Genomic DNA, 9,591 nt, shown 5'->3' on the forward strand with positions numbered 1-9,591 from the left:
TTCCATGCTTTCAATAGCAGTTCAAATCTAAGAATTTGCCAATCTTTACCCTTTTCTCATAACCGTTGAGCCACAATTTAAATGAATAAAATGGAGCATATCGCAATTCATTTTGACCAAAAAGTCTAACATGTAATCATCAACCAAAATTAATATTCAATCACTATTCAAGTAATATAACATAATAATCACATTATTATTACATATTCATTTCCACAATGATCATGAACTCACAATTTTCATGGATTCAATACTCAATTGAATTTTTGTGCATACTTATACCATCTTGTACCAATTTTCGTACATACTTGTACCATCTCGTACCAATCTCATACTCAATCACATCTTTCATTTACATATTGAACTATATGGAGTAATATTGGTTACTCGGGAATATCGCTCACTAAGTGCCAATACGTACCCAAAGCTAACTCAATCACGTACACTAAGTGCCAATGCATAGCCGAAGCTATCTTGATCTCATACACTAAGTGCTAATGTATAGCTGAAGCTATCCCGATCTCGCACACTAAGTGCCAATGTATAGCCGAAGCTATCTCTAATATTTTCGTACAATTATACTCATCAACCATTCAATATAAAGCATTAAACTCAATTATAATAATGCTTATTAACATAAGAACTTACCTGGCCAAGTTGTAGAGATACCAAAGTTTAGGGGCATTTTAGAAATTTTTCCATTTTCCTTGATTTTCCACCAAATCTTGATCTAAATTAATAATTTCATTCAATACATAAATTTAGACAATAAAACACTTCATTTCATACAATTTGGTCATTTTAACATTTTTACAAAATTGCCTCTAAAGTTTTACTTTTATTCAATTTAGTCCCTGAGCCCAAAACATGCAAATTAACCATTTTTAACACAAAACTGAGCTAGCCGAATATTCATAGTATCCAAAACATCCCATTTATGCAACAATTTCACATTAAGTCCTTGTACTTTTATCAATTTGACAAATTAGTCCCAAATCGACAAGTTCATCAAAATCACTTAACAAATTACTTTTAAATATAAATCAACATTCCAAATTCATCATCTAACATCAAAAATCAAAATATTCATCAATGGTAACTTTAAAACTCTTTAAAAATTTTGAAATTGGAGATACGGGCTAGCTAGAATACGAAGCAACAATCTCAAAAACATAAAAATTATTAAAAACCGAACACAGAAAAATACCTAAATCAATTCAATTAAGTGCCAAAACTAAGAAAGATTCAATGGCTTTCTTTTTCTCCTCAATATTCGGTCAAGAGATAAATTTGCATGGCCATTTTATGTTTTGTTCTTATTTATTACATTTTAATATACCATTTACCTTTTTATCCTTTATAATAATACATAATTTCATATATGCCAAACCACCAATCCCCACTATCATGAAATAATGGTTTAATTAATAAATAGGGACTTCGAATTTTGTATAACATAGCAAATAAACACTTAAACAATTATAATGCAACTTTTGCATTTTACGCGATTTAGTCCTTTTTGCTTAATTAATTATCGAAACGATAAAATTTTTCAACAAACTTTAATACCATCTTATTGGCACTTCGTAATTATTAGTAAAAATATTTATGACTCGGTTTATAGAAACGAGGTCCTGATACCTCATTTTCTAAACCCAGTTGACCTTAGGGTCATACCACTTGAACTTAATAAATCGCTTATAAAACAAAAATCACAATATCAAAAACTTTGTAAAATCACAATTAACTCGTACATATTAAATATAATATTTACTATCCTACTCATCAGATTTGGTGGCCCCAAAACCACTGTTCCGATTAACTCTAAAAACGGGCTGTTACATGGTCATTTAGCTAATATTTGATAAACCGTAATTTATACATATTTTTACCCCATGTTTGATGCATTTATGGATGTTTTCCCATTAGAATTGGTGAATTCGATGCTCCTAATGCTTTAATTTCATGTTTTATACTTAGTAGAGCATAGGAGAGCGAAAGGAACGAGAAACAGGCCAAAAACGAAGAAAATGGGCGAAAGTATGAAATCAACACAGCCTGGACCTCCTCACACAGGCAGACCACACGGCCGTGTCAATTTGGCAGGCTTGAGTACGGCCTGAAGTAATTGCACATGGGCGTGTCACACAGGAGTGTTACACAGGCGTGTCCCTGCCGAGCCCAAGTTAAGTCCAATTCGGAAAAGGCTAATTTTATGGGCTCTTAGGTATTCCAAAGCCTATAAATACACCCTAGAAGAGGAAGAAAATGGGAGACACAAGGAGGGAGTAAGAAATTTCTCCAAGGAAGCTGATTGATCCATCTCAGAAGCCGGATTCAACATCAAGACTGAAGATCTCTCCTCAATTTCCCCTTCAGTAGTTTTGGGTTTTCTTTATGTTTTGTATTCTTTATTATTCTAAGATGTTTTCTTATTTAGTTATGAACTAAAACCCCTAAATACCTAAGGGGAATGAAATCTTATTATTATTTTCTGAATTGTATGATAAATATTTAACTTGTTCTTAATTATGTGTTCTTAATTCTTGTTTTGAGATCCCAGGATACTGATTCAAGATAAGCTTTTGTTCAGAGGAGGAATAGACCCTGTCTAAGAGTACATTTGTCATAATTAAGCGAAGTTGTTTGCACGCCTAGATATAGGGTGACAAGATTTTGCCAGATTAGGGTGAAACCTAATAAGGGGATCCATAGATCGAGTTAATGCAACCCTAGGCTGTTAATTAGAGAAAGGTCTCAATTGTTCAATATAGGGATTAGACGTTATTAGTCTTGAATAGGGATATTAACTTAACTTAGGGATCTCTATGGAACAAGTTAAGTGAATAAATCATCCGATTCAGAGCCAGAATAACAAGTACAATCTAGGTGTATTTTTCCTTAGGTATTGTCTTAATTCAATTGATTTTCCCAAAAGCAATCCCTCAATTCTATTCTCTGTGATTTCTTAGTTTAGATAATTAGTTAGTTAAAACAAAACCTCTTTATTCTTAGGCTAGATAATAAAAAGACATCATTACTAGTACTTTTAGTTCCTTTGGGTTTGACAATCCGGTCTTGCTAAAACTATACTACTGTTCGATAGGTACACTTGCCTACGTCGCAATAATAGTTAGTTTCAAGAATGATTAATTATAAATATTTAAAACCTATCACGAAATCACGTGATCAAGTTTTTGGCTCCGTTGCCGGGGAACTAGGATATTAGGAACTCTCAATTTTTATTACTTTAGCCATTTATTTTTCTTGCAATTTAATTCAATTTAATTGTTTATTATTATTATTTATTAATTTACTTTTTTCTTTCTCTTGGCATGTTTTTATAGTTTATAACTAGAGGAAACTCGTCAGGACCACTAATTTTTAACGAAGAAATCGATCGCGCAGTTCGTAGAAACCAAAGAGAAATAAGGTGAAGCTTAAGATACATAGAAAACGACCAAGAAGACGATACTCAACCCCAGCCGAAGAGATGGCTGAAAACCAAGACACTCAGCTACCTCCTATAATTGCAGTTAATCAAAATCCTGCTCCACGCACTATGTATGATTATGCTAAACCTTCTTTAACAGGAACTGAATCAAGCATAGTTAGACTTGCCGTAGCTGCAAATACTTTTGAACTAAAACCTAACACTATTCAAATGATACAAAAATTTGTTCAGTTTGATGGTTTGCAGGATGAGGATCCTAACGCTCACTTAGCAAACTTTTTGGAACTATGCGATACATTTAAAATTAATGGTGTTTCTAATGATGCCATTCATCTTCGGTTATTCCCTTTTTCATTGAGGAACAAAGCTAAATAGTGGTTGAACTCGTTACCATGAGGGTCAATTACTACTTGGGAACAAATGACCGAAAAATTTTAACTAAAATATTTTCTGCCAGCTAAAATGGCCAAATTACGTAATGATATCTCTTCGTTTGTGTAGATGGACTTAGAAACTCTTTACAATGCATGGGAAAGATACAAGGAGTAACACCTTAAACCCGGCCTAGATGTTATGGCCAAATCTGGCGTGTCACATCATAGCGTTTTTAAATCAATTGATCTTTTAGGTAAGAATCCGTTACTGAATCTAAATCCTTTGATCAATATTCGACAAAATTTCTCGATATACGTTCACCAATTTGTTTGTCATTGGTATATTACATCATTTTAAACCCCGGAAGTATTTTGAAAAACTTTGTTGTTGAAAGCTCGTGTTCTTTAGAAAAATCGTGCTATTTTGAAAACTAGCGTTTTCCTAGACTAGCAGTTCAGTTTAAGAAATCAAAATCCAAATTAAAACTTAAAACCCACCAACGGCTTTATTACATAACATTTAACCCAAAACAAAATCTAATTGCAAAATAAAAGAGACAGAAGCAGTAGTGTGGCTATCTCCGAGTCCTTCGCAGCTCCCAAATCGTCTAAGGCTGTGGATTACCTGCATAGTTAAAAGAAAGGGTGAGTTTTGTGACAGCCCAAAATTGACCCTAGTCGGGAAGTGGTTTCGGGACCACAAAACCAAGTCATAAAAATAATTGATTTCCATATTCTATGCTTATTATGTGTGTACATGAGTATGTGGAAGTTTCATTCTCCAATTTTGCCAATTGCATGAGAAATTATTAAATAGGGATTGATATGAGACATGGTGAAAATATGATAGGCTAATTTAAAATGGTCTATTAATGCATGTTGTGAAAATGATGGGTTTGCATGTCAAATTACCCAAAATTTGAGCTAGTGGTTGGCCATGCTATGGGTGGAAACATGTTGGGAACATGTTGGCCTAGTGAGGTATGTAGGAAAAAAAATAAAATAAGGGGCATGGGCATAAAATAATGAAAAGGAGTATGATGAATACAAAAAAAATGTGTGCAGTTGTTTTCCCCCCCATTGCCGTGAGCTAAAGAAAAGAAAGGAGAAAATTTTTGTTCATCCTTTCTCATCTTCATCTAGCCGAAACTAGAAAGAAAAAAACAAAGAAAAAAAAATGCTCATCCTTTGGTTCATCCTTGGCCAAAAATTTTAAGGAGGAAGGAAGAAGAAAGGTTGAAGAGGTTCGGCCATGCATGTAGCTAGGCTAAGGTATGTTTGATGATGTTCCATGAGATGCATGCATGTTTTAGTTGTTAGCTTGAGTTCTACCTAGCCCATGGTCTAAATCTTGCTATGTGATGGAAATGACACTCGGCCATGGATGCATCATTCTTGGTTGATGTTTGATGTTGTGGTGATGAGGCATGAGGATGAGTTAAGATTCGGCCTAGGTGGAGTTTGTGTTAATGCCATTGCATGCTAAATATGAAGCTTGTTAATGATGCATGTGATGGTGGCTTGATGATTCTTGAACCTCCTTTTTAGCATTTTTGAGTGAGCACATATGTGCATTGGTTGCTAAATGGAGAAGAATCGGCTAGCAAGTTGTGTGCTAAGGCCGAATATAACTTTTGCATGTTAATGAGCAATGCATGTGTTAAATTGATGGAAAGGGAGAGGATGCTTTACTAGTGTATATATGTGTGTATTAGCCAAGTTTTGAACTTGAAACAAAAGGGTGTTTAGTCAATACAAGTGACCATACTTGTAGAATGTATTAAGTGTTGAAATCGGCCCCAAAATAGACATGCATATTCGGCCAAGGGGGAAAAATTAGCTAAAATGTTGAGTTTGATTCATGATTCCGTACATATGTGACTTTAATGTCTAATGTATAAATATGGGCTAAGTGCCTTGTGTTCCTCTTTTCGATGCTCAAATGATTAAATCAATTTATTTGTTTAATTAAGCTCAAGAGCAAAGGGGACTAAATCCGATAAAGGGAAGGAAAAAGTGGTCGAATAGCTATCGGAATCGTTCGACAACACCCGAGGTAAGTTCTTGAGTAAAAGAGCTTAAATTATGATGTGATTAGATCATGTTTTAAGCAAATTAAAATCATGCTCTTTGTGTGGCTATTGAGCCGAATTTGCAAGAATGATAAATGTCTTGTGTTTGAGTTTTGCTAACGAAAATGAAATACGAATGAGCCATGATTTATTGTTAAATGTGCATGGTTATTTGGATGATGTCCGGGCTAAGTCCCGAAGGCTTGTGCTAAGTGACAATATCCGGACTAAGATCCGAAGGCATTTGTGCGAGATACTAATTCCGGGCTAAGCCCGAAGGCATTTGTGCGAGTTACTAAATCCGGGTTAAGTCCCGAAGGCATTTGTGCGAATTACTATAACCGGGCTTTGTCCCGAAGGCATTTGAACGAGGAGCTATATCCGGTTAAATTCCGAAGGTACGTGATTTGGGAATGAATGAACTTGCTGTAAAATTCCAGTTAATACTCTCGAAACATCCCAACATTGAGGTATGTTTCGTATGTGCTTGAATTTAGTTGAGCCCTTACAAATAAGTATTCGCTCAGTTGATAAACGAGCTACCGGCCTTTGGATGAGTTGATCTTTTGTGTATGTACATAAGGGTTGATAATGTGAAGCAAGTACGATATCGTAAATTTGTGCATATGAAATTATCCGTTTAGCTATATGAATGCTATACTTTTGTTGTGCTGGAATTCCTTGCTCAAAACTTACTAAGCATAAATTGCTTACTCCGTTTCATTGCTCCTCTGTTTTATAGATTTGGTTCTCCAGCTATCGGACTCGGGATCTTGAGGTCAAAGCCGCCCACACTATCAAAGCCCCCTTTTGGTACAATTTTGGTTGAACTTCGAAATGGCATGTATAGGACTACCCGTTTGTTGTGGGTCGTGGACCCTTTGGACTTGTATAAATTTTGGATAGCCATGCGAAAATGGCTTATATGTGTTTGAGTATATTGTTATAATCATTTGGTGTGGATATGCTTGACAAGGATTGGCCATGGGGATGGTTAATCACTTTCATAAATTGTGCTATTTATGCAAAAAGGGCTAGTTGAATCATGGAAACCATGAAATAGGTAAAGTCTACCTTAAAGGCAGATGCTGACAGCAGCAGTGATGTAGATTTGGAAAATCACTAAAACTAGTAGGAAGGGAATTAAATAGTAAATAAATTATGTAAACAAACCTTGATGAATCTAATTTCATAGGAAAGTAACGAAACAATCATACGGACAGTATGTTAAGAGATATTCAGGTTCTCGTGAGACAGGGCCAGAACGGTTTCTGGATTTCCTGTTCCGACTTTGGAAATTCATTATAAATTAACCAGAGATAATTAGGAGTCATACCATATATGGATAGATTCCTCTCTGAGTCTAGTTTCTACAGAAACAAACGGCATCAGTATTGAAGCCCTGTACAGGGAGATATCCAAGTCGTAATGCGCAAAGGTCAGGGTAGTCGATCCCTGTAACATGGGAGACTTTGACTAATAAACTGTACTAATTGGCCTGACCAAAAATTCTAGAAAAAAATATGTAGATGGGCATATGAGTCTAGTTTCAGGGAAAATTTACGGAACTGGATTCCGAGTTGTGAAACTCAAGATATGATTTTTAAAGCGACTATTATGCAGATTGGCAGTGTCTGGGAAATTTTTTTATAAGGGCTTAAAGTCTGTTAACACCTCGTGTTCGACTCCGGTGTCGGTCTTGGGTTCGGGGTGATACATTTGATTGGTATCAGAGCTACGGTTTAGTCGATTCTAGGACTACCGTAATGCGTTGGGTCTAGCTATACATGCCATTTTATGTGATTACTTGATAGTGTGGTGATTTCTGACAATTGTAAATGTGTTTATTTATAGTAATGGATCCTGATCCCGACCGAGAGGTAGCTGATGATCTTGAGAGTGTAGCGCTTGCTCCCGCACAAGGGACAGCGCCGCGGACTCTCAACCTAATGCTAGTAACCCGAATGAGGAAGCTAGACAAGCTTTCTATAGCGTGATGAATGATTGGTTCAACCAATACATTCAACTAATACGGCTGTTCCACAACCTCCATTCCCGACTAATACAACCCCCGCACCTACAATACCTCCGGTAACTGACCAAATAAGGTCAAATAAGCCCCCAGTTGACAGAATCTGAAAACATGGGGCTACTGAATTTAAGGCTACGGATAGCGATGATGCCGAGCAAGCTGAATTTTGGTTGGACAACACTATCCGGGTACTCGATGAGCTATCTTGTACACCCGATGAATGCCTAAAGTGTACTATCTCCTTGCTACGCGATTCTGCCTACTATTGGTGGAGTACTCTGACTTCTGTTGTGCCCCGAGAGCAAGTAACTTGGGAGTTTTTCCAAACTGAGTTTCGGAAAAAGTATATCAGTCAGAGATTTGTTGATAAAAAACGGAAGGAATTTCTTGAGCTTAAGCAAGGTTCTATGTCAGTTACTGATTACGAGCGAAAATTTGTTAGACTTAGTAGATACGCTCGGAATGTGTTTCGTCCGAGGCTATTATGTGTAAACGCTTCGAGGATGGGCTGAATGAAGATATAAAAACGTTCGTTGGCGTTCTTGAAATACGAGAGTTCGTAGTACTTGTCGAGCGAGCTTGTAAAGCCGAAGAGCTTAGAAAAGAAAAACAAAAAGTTGATGAGGGAACTAGAGAGTTTCGTAAAAGATCTTCGGGAAAGTCTCTTCAACAGGCATCGAAGAAATTTCGAGATGATGTGGGCTGGTCGAGAGGCACTTCGGGCCTTTTTAGACGAGATCGTGATCGACCCCCTGTGGGTACACGAGGCACTTCGGTCGCCAGTGTTGGGAATGAACATCGAGACAGAACGAAATGTCGATATTGCGGTAAATGGCATTCGGGGAGTTGTAGATTCCCTGACCGCTCCTGTTACAAGTGCGGATCGGTTGACCACTTCATTAAAGATTGCCTGAGGTTGTCTGAACAGAATGTAAATCAGAGTGGGAAACCGGGTGCTACCACTGCTCGAGGTAGACCATCTGGAAATACGGGCAATGCTGGTGGTGGTCAGAGAGGATCTAGAGATGCTACGACCAGATCCGAGGCTCGTGCGCCTGCTAGAGCTTATGCTATACGTGCCCGCGAGGATGCTTCTTCGCCTGATGTTATTACCGGTACTTTACTCTCTTGGATACTAATGTAATTGCTTTGATTGACCCCGGTTCTACTCATTCTTACATATGTGAAACCTTAGCATCCAGTAAGACTTTACCTATTGAGTCTACTGAGTTCGTAATTCGGGTGTCAAATCCCTTGGGTCGTTACGTGCTTGTCGACAAAGTGTGTAAGAAATGTCCCCTAGAAATTTGAGGTTCCTGTTTTCCGGTGGACTTGATGCTTTTGCCGTTTGATGAATTTGATGTTATTCTTGGTTTGGATTGGTTGACCGCGCATGATGCGGTTGTGAATTGCAAAAGCAAGACTATTGATTGAGGTGCGCAAATAACGAAGTAATCCGAGTTGAGTCTACGGACTTGGAGGGATGCCAGCTGTAATATCAGCAATGTTGGCCCAGAATATGTAAGAAAGGGTGCGAAGCATACCTTGCGTATGTATTGGATGACAAAGAATTAGACAAGAAACCCGAATCTGTGCCGGTGGTTTGTGAATACCCGGATGTTTTCCTGAGATTACGGTTTACCTTCGGAGGTGAGTTCT

This window comes from Gossypium hirsutum, chromosome A13, assembly GCF_007990345.1.
Source record: "Gossypium hirsutum isolate 1008001.06 chromosome A13, Gossypium_hirsutum_v2.1, whole genome shotgun sequence".
NCBI classification, from domain to species: Eukaryota; Viridiplantae; Streptophyta; class Magnoliopsida; order Malvales; family Malvaceae; genus Gossypium; species Gossypium hirsutum.